We start from the raw sequence: 19,402 nt of genomic DNA on the forward strand, positions 1-19,402 counted from the left end.
CCAGAAACATCTCACACTTGAAAGGAAAAGCCCACAGCAAACTCCCATATTGTGAAGAACAGCTTTCACTCCTGTGAACAGATGTTTTTTGTCATTCTCTCAGGATTGACATTATTTATCCTAACATTTAACTAAGGAAACCTTCTAGAAGTTGTTCTTTGCCAAAATTTGTGTTTTCTTCAGAAACAATCCAAAGAAATTTAGAGTTCAGTAACTTGCCTTTTTACACACACATACACAAATTGCAGAGAAAAATAAAAATCATTGCCCTGAAAAATAGTTATTATAAAAAAGGAATGTGGAAGGGTTTGGTGAAAAGCCAGCACTTTGGTTACTACACTGTTCATAAACACCCTTAGTCTCTTTGAGACTTTCTAAAAGATAGCCAAGCTTATCAGAAGTAAACATATAACCAAAAAATCAATATTCCCCCACCACTGTAGATCATGTTTGATCTCTAGGTCTTGGAGATGGGTCTGTACTAAGCCCCACTACAAAAATCCTTGTCCCATGACCTATTTGATTTGCATATCCTGTATAGTACAAGAACAATTCTCTGTATAAATTATCCCTGTTCGTGATTCATCAAGCTTCTTATCACAGACATGGTTTTCTGCACCACTGGACAGAATGGCTCCTACAGGGAGTGAAGTCAGCCAAAAGAGAAGCAACTCAACCAGAAACAAAAGGATTAATTAAACCCACCAATTTATGAAAGAAAAGAGGGCAGCAATACCTATATGCTGCAATTTACAGAAGTTGTATTTGTCCATCTATTCAGGAAGAAAGGCACCTACAGAGCCTTCCCTAGCTCTATGATGACAGTGACTATTTGAAATGGTATCTGGTTAAATTTATCCAATTCTATTTAAGAAGCTGTAAAACCATTAACACATCAAAAATGCATGACTTAGTTTTCCCATGGCAAGCTATGTTACATAAACATTCACCTGCTTACTCTCCAAATTGCACTATATTTTTAAAGCTATTATGAATTCATATTTTATCCTACTTCTGTTTTGATGGCTTGTAACAGATGGTAGAATTATTTAGTTTGTTTTCAGTTTATCATGTACCTACTTTACATGTGTTTAACCCAGAAAGAAGCAAGTGAAGAAGAGGATAAAGCCACTCCATTGCGTTGCTCTACCTGCTTCCCTGGGGCCACACAAGATACTGCTTTTCTCCTCAGTCTCCTCTGCACTGGCAGCTCATGCCATGGACCATCAGAAAGGGAGGGCACAGAAGAAATCTAAATTTGAAAACCAGGGAGACTTCCAAGGCAAACCTCTGACAGACTGGAAGGAAAGGCACCGTCCTCGAGATGAGAGGAAACTGCATGGCTTGGATGGCTCAGGAAAATTCTCCAGTTGGACCAGTTCCTCCTTTTTAAGATGCTCAAATAAGATTGACCTAGCAGACCAGAGTTACCCCTAGTTAAAAAATTATCTTGTTTTAGATTATCTGTCAAACATAAATTTAGCTAATTGGAAGGTTTCTGCTATCACTTAGTTTGTTCAGCTTGAAGAAAGCTGGGTACCTTCACTCAAAGACCCAACTAGTAGTCTCCTGGTGGAGGTTCCCTACTTCTATGATATATTAATTTCATTTCTCCTTTTGAGATGGAGAAGTAAAGACACAAATAAATGATCTACATAAATACAGCAGCTGTCAGTGCTAATACAGAGAAGTTTCTTAAAGCTCTATGGTTTGGGGGAGAAATAGTGATTCAGTTACTCTGAAATAATTTTGTTTTCTAAAAACAAGGAACTAGTCCACCTGTAGTCTCTCAACAGTTAATGGTGAAAGATGAAGATACAAAGCATTACCAATCAACTTATTACAGATGCTTTTTTCCAGTACACAAGCCCACTAAAAGTACTTTTTTTAACAGTACTAAGTAGAAGAAAGTTCAAATTACAAGAAAATGTATATGAGAAGAATCTCACTCCAAATCACCTGCAGAGTTCGGAGTTTTCAGACACTGACTTTTCCCTGCATTGCCTCTCATGTTATCTTAGAAGCAGAAACAGAGATCTATCTATACATGGGGTTTTAGAAGTGGTAAGTGCTTTATTTGCTGTAACTTCAAAAAGATGAAAGTTCCTAAGGGCAGTTAAGGTCCCCCTAAAATATGCTTGATTCATATAATAAAATCTACGCCAGTAATAATGAAAGTAAAAATGGTTTGCATTATTAAAGCATTTATCTTAAAAAGAAACTAATGTTTGAGGCCAACACTTATACTTGTACTATGTTCCAAGTTCTGCCAGTCAGAAGGTCTGGTTGGAGGACTGGAATTACAGCGATAGGACTTACCATAATGCAGACCTTAAGAAAAGGCCATTAGAGTAGCTGTTCTGAGTACAAGTACCATTAATGACTTCAGACTGGCAAGCTGCCTGACACAGACATGATCACTGCCCAGCCAACAGTATTAGTTGCTGTCAGGACCACTGCTAATGATGGTGTCTGTCACTTTTGACACTGTTGACTGTGACATCCAGTCAACAGTAAAATGGCTTACAAATCTCTGGCTGAATGTAAATCTGGTTGAGTAAAATGATTATGCATTATGTGAATTCAAAGCACAATACTTATTTAACAGGGCTGTAAGAGATACTAATGGACATTCCCAAGAAACAAAGCATTCTGTGTACACAATAGTGAAGCATTACAATAATGAGGATGTTGAAATACCTGCACAGAACTGTAACACTTTAAATAATGCTATCCTGATGATATAAGAACTCAAACTGAATCAAAATAAAAATCCAGGAAATCATTTTTATAATGATTAATGAAGAATTTCTCATTTAAAAAGACAGACATCTAAGAAAACTAAAACATACAGACATGCTCAGATTTGGGTGAATTCTGTTGAATTTCATTTTAGAGAATCACAGCATCCTTGAGCTTCAGAACTGCTTGAGGTCCATCATCCAACTCTACTGTGCTCAGGCATGGTTTATTACAGCAGGTTGCCTGGGACCATGTCCAATCAAGTTCTTGATTATTTTCAATGATAGAAACTTCATGATCTTCACATGGCATGAAGTTAATAGGCATTTAGTCTAATGGGCTGAATTTTTCTGAGAACCTTTTCATTCTTTGGTAGCTGAGACAGTCAGCTGTCCTCAAAAAAAAAAACCATGCACCACACATCATGAGGTTACCAACAAGGGAGAGCAACATTGCTCAGAGCAGCACATCCCACAGCAGGCTGGAAGGCTGGCAAGTCTTCACTTTAATGGGCAAGACAGTGGTAAAGTGGTTTACTTTCCATTTTCATGCTTTTCTATTTTGCCATTATTGCTTCATTGAAAATAGTTTTTACATTCAGTATCTTTTTCATGTTTTTAATTTTAAAAGGCAACCAAAAAAATCTAGCTCTAACTGCAATCTTCTGACATCAGAATCAACCCAAGATTTGGTTCAATATTACCTACATCAAAAAAAAGCTACCATGGTTGGTAATTTGTGTTGCCTCACACTATGCTAAAGGCTTAAAAAAATCATTTGACTTACAGTAGTACAAAACAAATCCAAATTATTTTAAGATAATTTCTCAAGATGCATGTAGCTTAAAGAGGCAATCAAATTTACCTGAAATATATACTCTTAATGGGAGACAGAAGTATATTATCAGAACAAGTCATGTTATTAAAATTTCAGCAGCTCTAAAGAGTTGAAATTATTCCTTTCAAGATTTATCAAGATGCTTGAGGGGAAGACAAAGACTCAGATAGACTGCATACTACAAGAGGAGGGAGGGAGGGAGGGAGGGAGGGAGGGAGGGAAGGGAGGGAGGGAGGGAAGGGAGGGAGGGAGGGAAGGGAGGGAGGGAGGGAGGGAGGGAGGAAGGAAGGAAGGAAGGAAGGAAGGAAGGAAGGAAGGAAGGAAGGAAGGAAGGAAGGAAGGAAGGAAGGAAGGAAGGAAGGAAGGAAGGAAGGAAGGAAGGAAGGAAGGAAGGAAGGAAGGAAGGAAGGAAGGAAGGAAGGAAGGAAGGGGCTATTGACTATTTCAAATGGCTCTTCTTTCAGTTGACAGATTTCAAGATGCTTTAAAAAACCTAGAATTATCTCCATTCTATTGATAAGGGTGTTACAGTCCACAGGAATAAAAATAACTCAGTGTGTACGGCTGGATAATTAAACAATGAAGAACAGTGCAATCCAAAAATCTGGTGCCATCTTAGGAAATGGCAGAGTGCTCTGTGCACAGATACTGTGGATTTTTTTTCCTCTCTTCTCCTATATTGCTGCTTGCTTTGCTGGAGGACCACAGCATACAAAAGCAAGCAGAACACGACATCAGACTGCACATACAGCACAATAATGACAAGCTGTGTGAATTTCTGAAGAACGTGCCAATTATTTTAAAATATGTATGGCATTGGTAGCCAAAGTGCCAGGCTGATGTTGCATGCAATATGATCTAAGAGCACATCACATAATTGGCTTAGAGGACATTGCTGGTTTTAGCTGCTGAAACACTCTCCACTTCTTGCAAAAAGCCATGCCAATAACTTAAAAGGAACATTGCTTTCAGATTAAATTTTAATTATGTAATTTAAAATACTTATTTTTTCTGAATATATATGTGGTGGAGTACTATGAAATATGTCTATTACAGTATATCACTCTGAAGTGCATAAGTAGAAGTGAAGTACATCTCTTGAGCTTAAAAACTTACATTTTTAAAGCATTCTTGGAATTATAGTAGTCAAAAGCCAGAAAATCTTGAAGCATTTATTCCAAACACTGACAATCTCAAACAAAATAACTTAATGAAATTTAACAATTCTAAAGGTACAGTTTTTAACAGTGTATGATCAGCAGTAGCTTCAGCTTAAGGCCATGCAAAGTTCTAAACTGACAGAAATTACTTCGTTCTGTGTAGCAGAGTTTATCATCTAGTGAAGAAGCAAGCATGAAAATAGAAAGCTTACTGTATCAGAATATTGCAAAGTAAAATAAAGAAAAATCTTATTTTCTTGCTTATACCTTAGAGTACCTTCAGAACCCCAATCTCTGGGGTATCACTAAAATCTGCTGGGTAAGATCTTGGTTTGGTTTGATTCTAAGTATGTAGTTTATTTCTCTAAGAAAAAATTGGATAGTGTAATTTCTCATTCTGTAACCTGTTAAGAGAGGATTTTTTCCCCTCTGAGCTCTGCTTCTCTTCAGCCAGCCCCACACATCCTGGACACCATTCCTGCACACATCTCCATCTGGGCAGAAGTTCCAAAGCAGTTCAGACTTAATTCTAGCAACTCCTATTGAGATAACATCAGTGTAAGGAAAAGGATGACAAAGTGACTGCTCCCCCCAACTCGAGAATACCAGCTTCCCAAATCAAAGATGTGAATGGCACACTCACACATGCTTGAAATTGCAGTCTATGCTAGGAATCAGCACGAAAGAAAGAAAGAAAGGAAAGGACTGCTGGTACTTTATCTATCACTTTCCTCTACTAGTTTTTGGTAACAAAGGCAAATGCTGACAGGAGTCTCACCTGGTTCCTAGTAGCGGGAAGATGAGAATCAAAATAACGAAAGGAGAAAAATTCCGAGACATGTCAGAGCTAAGCTTTCCAAACTCAAACCAAAAAATTCTATAATGAAGGGAAAGCAGTAATCTCTCACTTCAAATCACAGTTTCTAATGCAATGTAATCATTCACCCTCCAGAGGTAGTCAAGTAGTATTTTGATTCTTGCCTTTCAGCCATTCTGAACAACTTAATTATCATCCTTTGCTAAAACGGATGCAGGAATGATGCAGGTTTATTCTCCAGCCATGTTTTATGGTGTGTTTGGTTGTCAATGTGAATACTGCAATTCTATAAAGCAAGCTGAATTAAAGAAAGCTAAAGCTTTTTTGCCTGTATAATGATTTTAAGAGATTTCTAAATAACAACACTGAAATGCAGAAGGACATATTGCAAAGACATGTTGGAAGAAAAACTACTGACATTTGCAAGCCTTACATAGCAAACATCTCCTTCACCTTACTTCTTTTTCAGATCTGCTCTCTTGCTTCAGCATTAGTCCTATGCTTGTACTGTGCATGTATGTCAAACACACCAATTGGAAATACTTTGAAAGCACTAAATTTCATTTAGTAACTAACAAAAATTATCATTCCAGAACATTTCCCCTTCCCATATGAAGATTGGGGTTTATTTATAATTTAAAGCACAGATTCATATTTATGTATTTATACTATTTATGTGTTACCAGGCATATTTAGTTGCATTGATTTATTTTATTGATACATTTTCAAATCTGCTTTATTTTATCATGTGATTAAGTTACAATCTATTGCTCAGTTCATATTTCCTGTCTGACTTTCCTGGAGTTTAGATTAATAAATGTGTTTATAGTCATTATTTACACTACCACTTTGGTAGTGTGTGTATATATATATATATATATCACAGTCTACTCATATTTGTGACCGAATCCAATTAACACAGACATGACTAAATTAGAATTAGTAATTAGTCTTTTGGTTTAAATGCTAGTAATATGGAGTCACAAATTAGTTTTTGGTTTTAAATGCTAATAATATGGATGCAGGAGTCCAAACTAAAGCTGTATTTTGAAGTTACATGTGCATTTAACACTGTGATGCAAAATTTTAAAGATGCTTATTTACCCAGAACACCGTTACTCAATGAGTCGTCTCTGTGATACTGGTCACAAGCTGATAAAATACTGCCTAATGCTTTTATTGCAATAAAAAATGCTAATTTTCTACATATTTTCTCTGTCTTAAACACTGACTGATTTCTTTACCACAGGGTGGTGGTAAAGCAGTGTAACACTTTTGAACTGTTCACTTCCTCCGATATTTTAAATCTAAAAATAATAGTTAACTTGCACTCCAGAAAGATAATTTTGGTTTATAAAGATGTTTTTGTAAATTTCTTAGCTCTTTTGTCCACAGAGGACTGGAATATTTTGTTGGTCGACTGCAACAGTATTTTGACGAAACACTGTATACATCTCCAGCATAGATGTGTAACGGGCTGTCATTTTTGTCAGAACCAAAGAAATTCTCTATCTGATTAATATTGTAGGTTTTGCTGCAAAAGAGCTTGTTAAATAGACCCTCAGAACAGTCAATTTGCTCATTTAATTGGCTCAGTATTCTTTCCTACTTCTCTTAATTGGGTGAGTAGCTAGAATATAGATAATGCAGTATAAGGATAAAATTACATGCTGTGTAAATTCTGCTACAAAAAAGTGATGTTAAAACAGTTCAGAATGAAGCACATTTCAATTATATAATAAAAAAATATATTATAGTGATATTGCAAGTTTCCCTGTAACAGTTCCCAGCATGAAAAAAACAGTGGGATGGTTAATTTTAAAATAACTTATTAAACCACATGGGTCTAAATGCAGAGTCAAGACACCCAGAATAGCATTAACTCTGACCACTGAAAACAATAGATGGCAATCACATAACTAGTTCATTTTTTGTATTTATAGTCTAAGAAAAAAATTAACTGGATTTTTCGTTTTTAAAAAGCATTTCTCCTGGCTTCTATCATAACATGTCAAACTCACTGAATTATCTCTCTGAAATTGCAAGGTTCAAGTAAAAAAAAATAAAAAATTAAAATATCAAATTACATCAAGACATGGCAGAAAGGTGGTGATAAAGGCAACCTAAGAAAATCCCCAAGACACTAAGCAGCAGAGCAATTACTGAAGCATTCTCTCATTTTCTACTACCAAGACAGATCTGGTTTTCTCAGATAATACAAAGAAAAATATTGCGTTCCTAGGAAACATTATCAGATGCAGACAGTATCAAACACGCAGAACACCTAATCTCCTTTACTGCCCTGGAAATTCAGAAGGAGAGGTCATCATTCCTCTGCTAAGAAGGAGTAAAGTCACACTGGAGAGATTTTTTTCTGTACTACAGAACTCTCCATTAAGCCAAGCTGCCTCTGTTCATTCCCTGAAGGGAATACCTACTCCCACAGGAAAGAGGCATGAAGGAATCTTCTTTAACTGGCTCCCTGACCAACATACATGTAGCAGGAGTACAAAGCCCTCCTCCGAGCTCAAGCTTTGTTACCAAAGCTTGGTACTTTTTCCAAAATGACCTTTTTAAGGAGGGCTGGTACACTGTGGATATGTACTCTTGGTCATGGTAAGTCCTGTCAGATATATCTGCCCAAACATCAAGGACTCCAGATGCAAAAATGTAAAACCAAAATGTAGTCTAAGGCATAATAGCTGGACTCAGTTTTTCTGCCTGGCTTCTGAAACACTTTGGCTTGTGGGCATTTCTGTCTTTGATCAAAAAAACTAATCCCTGAATATCAGATGATATTCACAAACAGTTTTGCTTGACTGAAAATCCAAAATTCTTTCAAAATAAGCCTTAAGGAAAGATTTAAGCAGAATTACACAGCATACCATATTTTTTCTCTGTATCTATTGTATATAACCCTTACCTATGAGCTAAGTAATCTGTTTCTCCTGAAAGCAAGAAAAAAACACACCTGCCCCCCAAACTGCTGTCACCATTTCTACTTCTGAATCTAAGCAAAATGCAATGATGATAAGTGTCTTGTAAGCACAAAAAGAAAATTACAGAAGAACAATATCCCAGCACAGCTTCATTTCAGGTAACTTCAAAGAAATGGTCTGTTTTTCTGTTGAGGTCCTTACTTTATGCAGATCCCTATGGTATCTGAAGGGTATCTCCCATCCATCAAACCTAAAAGCTTCATAGTTACAGACATGATCAGCAGCAAGTCTACTTCTGGACTCAAGGTACATTTCATTTTAAAGTCCTCTCCAGTTCAGAATTCAAATGTGTTCCATCTGAACATATGTGTGAAGCAAAAACATGATTGATACTGAAATCAAAAGATTTAGAAGTCATCTACAACTCACAGCTCAAATACCACAAAAATTTCATTTGAAAAAGAAATACTAAAAAACATTTCCCAAACTTTTGGTCTTAACTATTTTTTGGTAAAATTTTGTATTTTGTTTTCCTTTTGTGTGAACAAGCGTTGTCATACCATTTCAAGCCTGTCACTTCATTGCAGCTTATCTTTTAATTTCATTGATCTTCTAAATCAGCAGATTCCTACGCTTTAAATACTACCTGAAATGTAGTTCTGGGTGCTAGCATAGGAAGACTTAAAAAATATTTAGAATAGCATGACTATTCCATGTGAAATATTTTCTCTCATTCATGCCTGCCTAGGTACTCTTACTAATGGATGGGGGTTTTCTGTGCATTTATTCAGTGTTGCTGCTCCCCTGATCTTAAAGGTCTGCTTCATTAAGATGGACCACTTGTGCACATTTTAAAAGCAAGCTATCATCACCATAACCTGTAGAAATCTTTCAAAGTATTAAAAAGCAAAATAATTTAAACTGCAGTAACAATACATAGTAACATATCACCATTGTTTTAAGACAGAACCGTCTGACCAACTGAAAGCAGTTTTCTCCCCTGAAGCGGTTTTGAAATCATGTCTAGAAGGGTCACTAATTCCACAGGTATCCAAGCTGAAAAAACAAGAGAAAAGTAAATTGCTTATAAGCCAGTAACTCTTCTTTCAGACCAGAGCATAATGTTACTACTGTTCCTATTTGATTCTCTTACAGCATGACAAACTTTTAATCAGACAACTAGGTTCTAGAGAAGCATGTGGCATGTCATATTTTTGTTGCAAATAATCAAGATAAACTCTCTTTCCAAAGACTCGTATGACCAAAAAAATTATGCCAAGAAATTATTTTCAGAATATAGGAGGTAGAGAAACACTTCCATGATAAGCAATGCTCACAGAGCTTCACAAGAGTCTGCTTAAAGAGACTTTCCAATATATGAAGGATGCAAATAAGAATCCCGACTTTTATTTCTAAGGGCATCCTGAAGAAACTACCCTGCATGGTCTGGTCCTTTCTGCAGAAATTTCAAAATTTATAGCTTTACAAAACTAAAAATACAGAAAGTATCTGTGATTTTTCAGCTGCCCTACATCACACGGTAGATGTCATACACCAGAACAAGGATGCAAACCACTAAAATCCCTGTAGGGAAATACAGAGGGGCCTCCTCAGAATTGTGGTCCTTCCTTCTCAACAGCAGATTAAGCTTTCCAGAAAGCTGTAAGCAGCTTTCCATTCTCCTGCCTAAGCCTCTCACAATTACAGAGCCTCTGCAAAAACAAGTTAGATTTGCAATAGGGTCTTTTTTCAGGCTTTCTTGTTTGCTGTAAATAAACAACATCATGGAATCATCAAATTGTTTAGGTTGGAAAAGACACTTAAGATCATAGAAAGTGATACAATCTCCCCTGAGCCTTCTCCTCTCCAGGCTGAACACACCCCCAGCTCTCAGCCACTCCTCACATGACTCATGCTTCAGACCCTTCCCCAGCTCTGCTACTCTTCTCGGGACTCACTCCAGCACCTCAGTGTCTCCAGGCGTGGCCTCACCAGTGTTAAGCACAGGGGAAGAATCACTGCCCTGCTCCTGCTGGCCACACTATTTCTGATACAGGCCGGGATGCCATTGGCCTTCTTGGCCCCTGGGCACACTCTGGCTCATGCTCAGCTGCTGTTGACCAGCACCCCCAGGTGCTTTTCCACTGAGCATTCTACACCCCCAGCCTGTAGCACTGCCTGGGGCTGTTGTGAGCCAAGGGCAGGACCCAGCACTTGGTCTTGCTGAATCTCTTACAGCTGGCCTCAGCCCATGGATCCAGCCTGTCCAAATTCCTCTGCAGAGCCTTTCTACCCTCCATCAGACCAATACTCCCACCCAACTTGGTGTTGGCCACAAACCCACTGAAGGTGCTCTTGATTCCCTCATCCATTGATAAAGATATTATGCAGGACTGGCCCCAATGCTGAGCCCTGGGGACCCATAGTGACCAGCCGACAACTGCTTGTGACTCCATTCACCATCTGTGACTCCCCCCGGCCCAGCCATCCAGATGGTTTTTTAACCAGTGAAGAGTGCACCAACAAGCCATGGGCTGCCAGCTTCTCCAGGAGTACCCTGTGGGGCACACTATTAAAGGCTTTACTATTTACAGATACACACATCCACATTCCTCATCCTTTAAGTATGTCTCTGTCAAAGCAGGACCTGCCTTTGCTAAACCAGGGCTGGCTGGGCCTGATCCCCTGGTTGTCCTGCATGTCCTGCACAATGGCACTCAGGAAGATCTGCTCCATGACCTTCTCTGGCACCAAAGTCAGACTGACACGCCTGTAGATACTCAGATCCTAATTCCAACCCTTAATGTAGATAGATGGCACATTTGCCATCTTCCAGTCAGCTGTGATCTCCCTGCTTATTCAGGACTACTGGCAAGTGATGGGAAGCAGCCCAGTCAGCACTTCTGCCAGCATCCTCAGGTGAATGCCATCAAGGCCCATAGACTAAGCAGTGTAGCAGGTCACCAATAATTTCTCCTGGATTATGGGGGTATAACTGTGCTCAGATCAGATCAGGGGTCTGGGTATCCAGAGAACAACTGGTCATGCTATTAAAAAATAAGGCAATAAGAACCTCAGCTTTCTTATCATCCTTTGTCACTATGTCTTGTCCTGCATCTATAAAGGCTGAAGACTATCCTTGGGTCTCCTTTTGTTGCTGATATTTTTACAGAAACACTTTTATTGCTTTTTAGGGAACAGCCAGATTAAATTCTACTTGGCCTTTGGCCTCCACCATAATATTACCTAGTCTGCGCTCCAGAGAAGAGAAACCCAAACCACTCCGTCTACCCTAGCCTGACTGAAAAAAAAAATACCAGTAAATATTAACAGAGAAAAAAACTAGAAATATCTAGGAGCATTTGGGGACATTTTCACAGTTATTTTGGCAGAATATGATCTTTTCCATCCACGTCTGTTTTGCTCTGGCGGAGCAACAGCTCTTGCAGCTCTCTGGTCTCCTCCACTTCAGAGCTGTCTTATCAGCTCCAACCTGAAGAACACAAGAGCTGTGCCTGCATTACTGAAGTGCCATCCCTTCATGTGCCTGGATGACCTCATAGGGCATTTGCTCATTTCTCACCAGCTGATGCAATGTGTGAGGCTTGGGTTTGGACTGCCTTAGCTGGGGAGCCCTTTGGGATGGACCTTGAGCACTACAGCCATGAGCAAAAAGAGCATAAACTTGAAGCAAAAGTGATGGCTGCCAGACTATGGAAAAAAGAGCAGCTGATATTCCAATGAGAATGATGCAGAAGCCTGATTCCCACCAACCTTAACTGTGCAGTATTAATTCAGTACTATTTGTCCTTTTTGAGACTTTATTCTTCCTTTTGTTGTTGTTTGTACTAGTAACTTAATGTTCTTCCTTTCATTGTGCTACATAAATTATCCTTCATACTGAATAAATGTATTCAGTAAATAATAAATGGAAAAAAATGCTAAGTCAAAGAAAAGAAAACAGGAAAGCAACAAAGTATAGAAACAGGGATACCCTCAAACCTAGAATGAAAAACTGGATCAAAATGGCATGCAGGACAAAGTGAGGAGTGTTTTTTCACAGTCTTGCATACTCCAAAGAATTTACCTTCAATCAGGAAAAAAAATGTTAAAATGTATTTTGTAGAAGAATTATGAAACAGATCCCTCTCACCACCTCCTTCACCATACAGACTGCAAAATGGCGATAAATGGGACAGGACAAGAAGTGATTTGGGCATAGACTCCATGGATAAACTTAATAATTTAAGAGCAAGAGAAAACCACCATTGTTCACAATACCATATTTTGGTGCATTTAGATCAGATGCATTCAGAAATCTGTCTGTATGGCAGATGTCCCATGAAAGAGCCTGGAACAAAAAGCTTGTTTTAGAAATGGGCTAACAAGATACTGAATTCTGAGTCAGTAACTGGCTGTTCAGGGAGAATGTCTTAAATTGCCTGGTATCATATTTTATCTGAACTCTAGGGTACTCTCAACTGCTCTAAATTTATTCTGGCTTTGGGTTTTATATCTCAGTATACTTGGGTTCATTATGTTACAAGCCACTAGAAAAAAGCTTCTAGAATATGGGCAGTCTTCTAAGAGGATTTGTTTTATGAATTGGTAACTGATTTTTAAAAAAATTGAAGAGATGTCAAAAAGAAGAGACATCTCTTCTTCAATGGGAGAGACATCTCTAATCACTTAACTTTTATCTAAGTCATTAAAACAAAAATCACGGGGAGCTAGGAGGTATTAACTACTCTTTATCACAATTTTAAAAAAAAATTTATATATATGATAGGAATTATATTTTATACAAATATAAATAATTTTTTTGTCCCGGGGGATGGGATCAAAGCTATACTGGATTTTTATGCAGCAGCTTCAGTTTTTCAGTGCACTGAAGCAGCATCACTGATTATAAATTCAGCAAGTCATGTGTTTTATTACTTCCACATTTCTGGTCTCAGTGATGACAGCTGGACATTATTTGGGCAAACTACAGCAGAAGTTTTCCCCTTCTCATCTCCCTGTGGAGGAGCAATGGCTTCACTTATCTATCTACAAAATCCTGTGCATACCCACAGATGTGTTCCGCAAGCAATGTGTGGAGTGTGACCACTGAATGCCTCAGGTGGCCAGAGCAGGTGTGGGAAGGCGCGTCAGATGATTCACTGCGTGCACACACTGCTCGCGCCTGCTCGCTTCTGCACGGGCTCCACTGACTCCACAGTAAGCACAAAGCTTCCCTACACTCCATGTGGGCATGTGGCTGATTGCTAACACATGGCAATTATTTGTCTGGGATTCCTAGGTGTCTCACAGTCCAGTCAGTCCAGTCAAAAAAGGCAGCAGCCCCACAAACATCACAGAGAAAACTGCCAATTCCTTTCTTCCCCATCCCCTTCTCCTCAACCTGGATGAGGCTTTTTAATATTACACCTAAGCAATCAATTGGAAAAAAATGATGAAAGGGATGGTTTCTGTTTATCAGGAAGATTACAACTAGGGGGGAAAAGTGGATTTTTCTTTTAAACCCTTTTGCATGAAAGGGAATTCTGCAAACAGAGCACACCGTTGCCATAGGAAGCTTGTGGTAATGCAAGATTTTAACCCAGGGCTTACATTTAAAATTCTTCAGGTCTAGAAAAGTCTAAGCCTTAGTCTAACCCCTAGCACATCAGGCCTGACACCCTGAATCACAGTATAATGACAATAAAGGATTTATGAAAGAAAGTACAGTAATTTCATGACTATAAGGCGCACCCTTTTGACTAAAATTTTCCCCCGAACCCGGACGTGCGCCTTATAGTCCGGTGTGCCTTAACTGATGTACAAAGTTTGGAAATTTGTGAACCTGGAAGTGCAAGCTGCGAGCTGAGCCGGGAACCGCGGGAGCCGTGGCCACCGGGTGGGGAAAACTGGGAACCGGCATGGCCGCCGGCTGGGGAGAAGCAGGGAGAAGCAACGGGCCGCGGGGAAGCACCAAGAAGCACCATGGGAAAGCGCCAAGAAGAGGCGAGAAAGCGTTGTGGGAAAGCGCTGAGAAGCGGCGGAAAAGCGCCGCTGGAAAGAGCCGAAAAGCGGCCAAAAAGCGCCACGGAAAAGCAGAAAAAAGTGCCCCGGGAAAGCACCGAAAAGCAGCAAAAAAGCACCGCAGGAAAGCGCTGAGAAGTGGCAGAAAAGCAGCGAAAAAGCGACGCGGGAAAGCGCCGAAAAAGCGGCGCAGGAAAGCGCTGAGAAGCGGCGCCGCTGCCGGCCGAGGGGAAGCCGGGATGCAGCGTGGCCGTGCGGTGGGAGCCGTGAGCTGCGCCAGCTGGTGCTGGGGGTGGGCGGGAGTGCCGGGGCCCGCTGCACAGGGAGGGCGCCTGGAGCTGCGTTTAAAGGCTACACCGATCTTTAAAAAATGTTTGCAAATTGAGCACCTGCCAGTAATTCGTTACTTTGTTGCACGCCGCACGGCTCCTCGCTGCAAAAAAATAGTGTGCCTTATAGTCCGGTGCGCCTTATATGATCTACAAAGTTGCGAAAGTTGCCGACTCCCGGGGGGTGCGCCTTATCGTCCGGTGCGCCTTATGGTCGTGAAATTACTGTACTTAATCCACAGATGCACAGAGCCTTCACCTACATGTGAACCTGTTGTTTGGGGAAGTCATTGACTCAGTTGTGGTTTCTAGATGATAAGTTCATGCAAATTACCCTTTCTCCCAATAGGTAGAAGGATTACAAAACAGGACTTTTGGAAGCATGAGTCCCCATATTTATACAAGATTTATACAGCTAGGAACCTAAAATAAACATGATTTTCTTCAAAACTTGAAAATCTTTGCTCTATAAATTTGTTTAAAAAATTATACAAAAGGTGCATTAATTCTGACTACACCTTTCCCATTCCTCCCAGCTCAGAATTAAAAAGTAGCCATTTCTAATCATAACATGGAATTGAACATTGTTTTTTCAGATTTTTCACAGACTGGTAGACTTACACTTTCTGACCAAAAACCCTATGGTACCCTATGGTTCAAGGAGTTAAAAACCACACACATTTCCATTCACAGAGTATATGCCTTCATTCCTCCTACTCCCTATCCTTTGCATCCTCTTTCCTTTTTCTCATGTGTGCCCCTGGGCATTCAAGTTATTCTTTACAATGCAGCAAACACACTTTTTCCTGCATCTAAATCAGCTTTTCTTTTTTTGGTTATTAATTTTTTTTCTCTGTAGCAAAGAAGTATTGAGACTGCAGTGCTTTCTGCAACAAGGCCAGTCTTCAACATTAACTTAGAACACATGAACAGAATAGACATTTTTGTACTTGATGTTTATCAAAGTTCTCTTGGATCAGACAGTATTATCATCTTCCCCTCCATCATCTCACAGGGCTGTGGCTTACGTTTATGTCACTCGCACTGTGAAAAAAGCCTGGCTATCACTTTCCAGCTCTGTACATTTGCAGAAAAGCAGATATAGGTTTCCCAAAAACCACACACTACCGAGAGACTAAGCTCTATGCTTGTCAGATTATATTAAATAGTAAATATAAACAGAAAGAACTTCAATAGGATTTGGTCTGCCTGCCACTAGGTTCATACAAACTCAAAATGGAAAAGGTGCTTATAGGGTGCATACAAGGTCAGGCTCTGCTTTCTGAATCTCAAGGAGGGCAATACCTGCCTTTCCCATCTGCTCCACTGTCAGCGAGGGTTGGGTGCTAGGAGCAGGCTAGGGAACACTGCCATGGCACACATGGTGGTGCCTTGCCCCCATGTCAGAGATTCCTCCTCATGTCCAGTTCTACTAGAGACAATTCAGCACTAACTTCTAGAATCAATCAGATGAAGACTCCCAAATCAAAAACAAGCAGATAGTTAGTTTACCTCAATAGGTTCCACTACCCTTCTTCAAAAAGCCACACAAGGTGATATTAGCTGTCTTAAACTCTGTCTATTCTACTGTAACACAAGAATAAAGGGTCAGCTTTCTAGGAGCAAGGGATTTTGAATGAGACTACACGGCAGTTCCAACAGAAAAAGCTAAGAAAATAGCCCTTAGTGTGGAAGGCTTTTTTATGGCTCTCCCAAAAGCCTCCAAATACATTTTTCCTGGAAATCTCCATTACAGCCATACAAGACAGAACTACAAGGGGAAGTTTGCATAAACATGTACTGCCTTCACACAGAAACAGGTCCTTTGGGAAAGATTTTTGAAAGTAGTAATGCTTAAAGGGAGGTTTTTGAGGGGTTGATAAAGCCTTATCAAGGACATGAGAGACTTCAATAAAGAGTCTATCTGAATTTTTAAGTTCTTAAACACTGTCCAGATTTTTGTCCTTGCATCTAGGCTGCAAGCAATGACAGAACACACAGCTACCTAGAAAGATGGAAAAGATAAGTTACCTGGCTTAGGAAATAAAGTTCCCTAGTCTGTCTCGGAATGGTTTGTTCATATATAGAGAGACTTGACTCCTGTGACTTTACTCATCCACATGACAGCCAGTCCCCCCTGTGGTTCTCACATAGCCAGGAGAAAAAGGCACAGCTAGGAATATCATATTTGTTGTCCATATTTACTTTAGACTGAGCCACAGGGAGCCTAGATACAGTTTCCTATCCCTTTCCATTAACCAGCTTTTTTTTTTTTTTTCCATAACCAACCACCTTAGAAGAAGTCAGGGATGTTGCAGATATTTATACCCAGTCTGATGCATCCTATTTTAGCTACCTGGATGGCAACTGAGTACTAGTTAGCCAGTAGCACCAGGTCTTTCACATTTTCCCATTTTCACACAGAAGCAAGCAGAAAACCACAGTAGTAGGTAGAAGCAATTTATGAAAATCTCTACTGAGAGAAGATACTGGTTAGAATGTGTACTGGAAGCAAAAATAAATGTTTCTTCAGGTAGGTTTCTCAGCCTTGCAGCAGCCATGACACTTCTGTCACAGAGGCATTTGCATGTTTTTTCTGTTTTTTAATGCTCCAAACAAAGAATCAAATACAGGACTGTGATTTTTCTGATCAAATAGATCTATTTCTGAAGTAGTTGTTAGCACTGGACTCTTTAAGAATAACATATTAGCACAAAAAATAATTTATTTGGTTGGGCAAACAGTCCATTCAGACCTATATTTTGGCTCTAAAACTAATAAAAGATGGTAGATGAGGCTACATAGGAGGGAGAGCACATGAGCTGCTCAGCTTTGCATAGCCCTTTCCCTTCATTCTTCAGAAGTCTCCACTGCTGTTGTTTGGGGGATGCAAAAATAAGATGGGCCTCCCAAAAAATTGAGAAGATATTCACTATATCTGAAATGTCACAGAAAGCTGTAGCATGTTACATGGGGAAGTTGCCAAGTTAAAAATAGAAACTGCCAATCTGACTACAGCTGTGAGATGCATTTCACTGACAGACTGGCTTTTATCTCTTTTATTTAAAAAGATGAATCTCTTTAAAAATCCCCAACACTGTAAAATGTTACCTACTTTGGAACACCAAAACCTGCAGTGCTGACTGCAGAGAGAAATTAAAAGCAACCCAGTGTATTGCAATACATGTACTCATCAGCAGTAGGTCAGCAGAAAGTACTGTGATGGATCTGCTGCTGCTCCTGCTTTTCTACTTTCTGACTGTTGCAATAAAAGAGATCGTTAGGAATCTAAAAAGGTATCCTTAATGGCTGGATACAAGTGGGACTAGCCTGCCTGGGTTTGAGACTGTTTCCAGAGCATCACATTCCCCTACATAATGTTTAGAGCTGTACATAAACAGCTATGTGTCACTCATCTCTAATATCAGCTGCTCTCCAGTAACAGAGACAAGGACTTCAAAGCAGCCTCCAAATACCACCCAGCTTAACTGGGCTGAAAATTAACAGACATTACATTTCCTGAAACTTCTGAAAGATGAAATATCAGGAAGGTGCAATGCAAGCTTACATTTTATTTCTTCCCTGTGTTCTGAAATGTGTCCTAAAATCGAAGAGAGATGGTTTTAAAAATTGTATCTGTGCAGCACTTCATTTTTCAAAGTGTAAGGAACCAAGCACACTCATTTAACTCCCACATAATCTTATTAACAGATTTTTACAGATTTTTTTAGGCATCTGTAAATCACTTTGATACAGTAAATTAATTGCACATGTACATATGAATAAGAAAGGCTTCAAACCCATTGTGTGCTGCTGGTTTTGAGCAACTGGTCATTTCTCCATCTCAAAAGAGGAAACCAGTCTTCTGAAGGAAAGTGTATTGAATGGTGTATGAGATTCTGCCAGTCCACTCTATGAGAAAAAGTAACACACCTGGAGAAGTCTCACCTCCAGCCTGGTCTTGCATACACTAATCTCTCAGCAGGTCATACAGAATATTCTTTCTTCAAGTGTTTATTTTTCTTTGATGTACATAGATTACACTTGTTAATACTAATGAGAACACTGAGAAATTCTTGAGAACAAAGACAAACCAGAGCCCCAGGGGATATGCACTCACTCCTACTGAAAATGGTGACTGCTATAGTTTCAGCTCCCTGAACTACAACATGAAGCTTCCTCAAAAGGAGATAAAGCATACATGCACTTTCTTTGGAATATTGCCATAGTGATGTTTGGCTTATATATATATATTTTAGTCAGAGCTTCTGAAAAAGCTTCAAAGAGCCTACAGTGTACAATTTAATTAGCAATTTATTAGAGAGAGATTGGGGTTGCTTTGAAATTCTGCCATCTGATAAGGAACAAACACATTCAGTGCCTTCTAAACCATACACAGACAGTGCTCCCGACCTTCATTTCAAATGAAATCTCCTAGCCCAGCATTATATTCTTCCACACTACACTTAGAGCAGTACTGGATGCAAGAGTCCATCTCCAAACAGGTCAAATACAGCAAATTAAAGAGTGAATATTCCATTTCTCAATGGAGAT

The 19,402-nt window shown here is 39.4% G+C and overlaps 1 protein-coding gene across 28 annotated transcripts in view; it reads right to left on the reverse strand.

Moving 5' to 3' along the window:
• Positions 1–19,402, reverse strand: part of RIMS1 (regulating synaptic membrane exocytosis 1) — a 310,442-nt gene that overhangs the window by 227,226 nt on the left and 63,814 nt on the right. The window contains exon 1 of one of the 28 annotated variants that reach the window (XM_033054835.2): positions 9,474–9,545. The exons of the other annotated variants lie outside the window; for them this stretch is intronic. The gene's annotated coding sequence lies outside the window, so the exon portion shown is untranslated. Of the gene's footprint in view, positions 1–9,473; positions 9,546–19,402 lie in introns of those variants that run through there. 28 annotated transcript variants of the gene reach the window in all.

This window comes from Catharus ustulatus, chromosome 3 (assembly GCF_009819885.2).
Source record: "Catharus ustulatus isolate bCatUst1 chromosome 3, bCatUst1.pri.v2, whole genome shotgun sequence".
Lineage (NCBI taxonomy): Eukaryota > Metazoa > Chordata > Aves > Passeriformes > Turdidae > Catharus > Catharus ustulatus.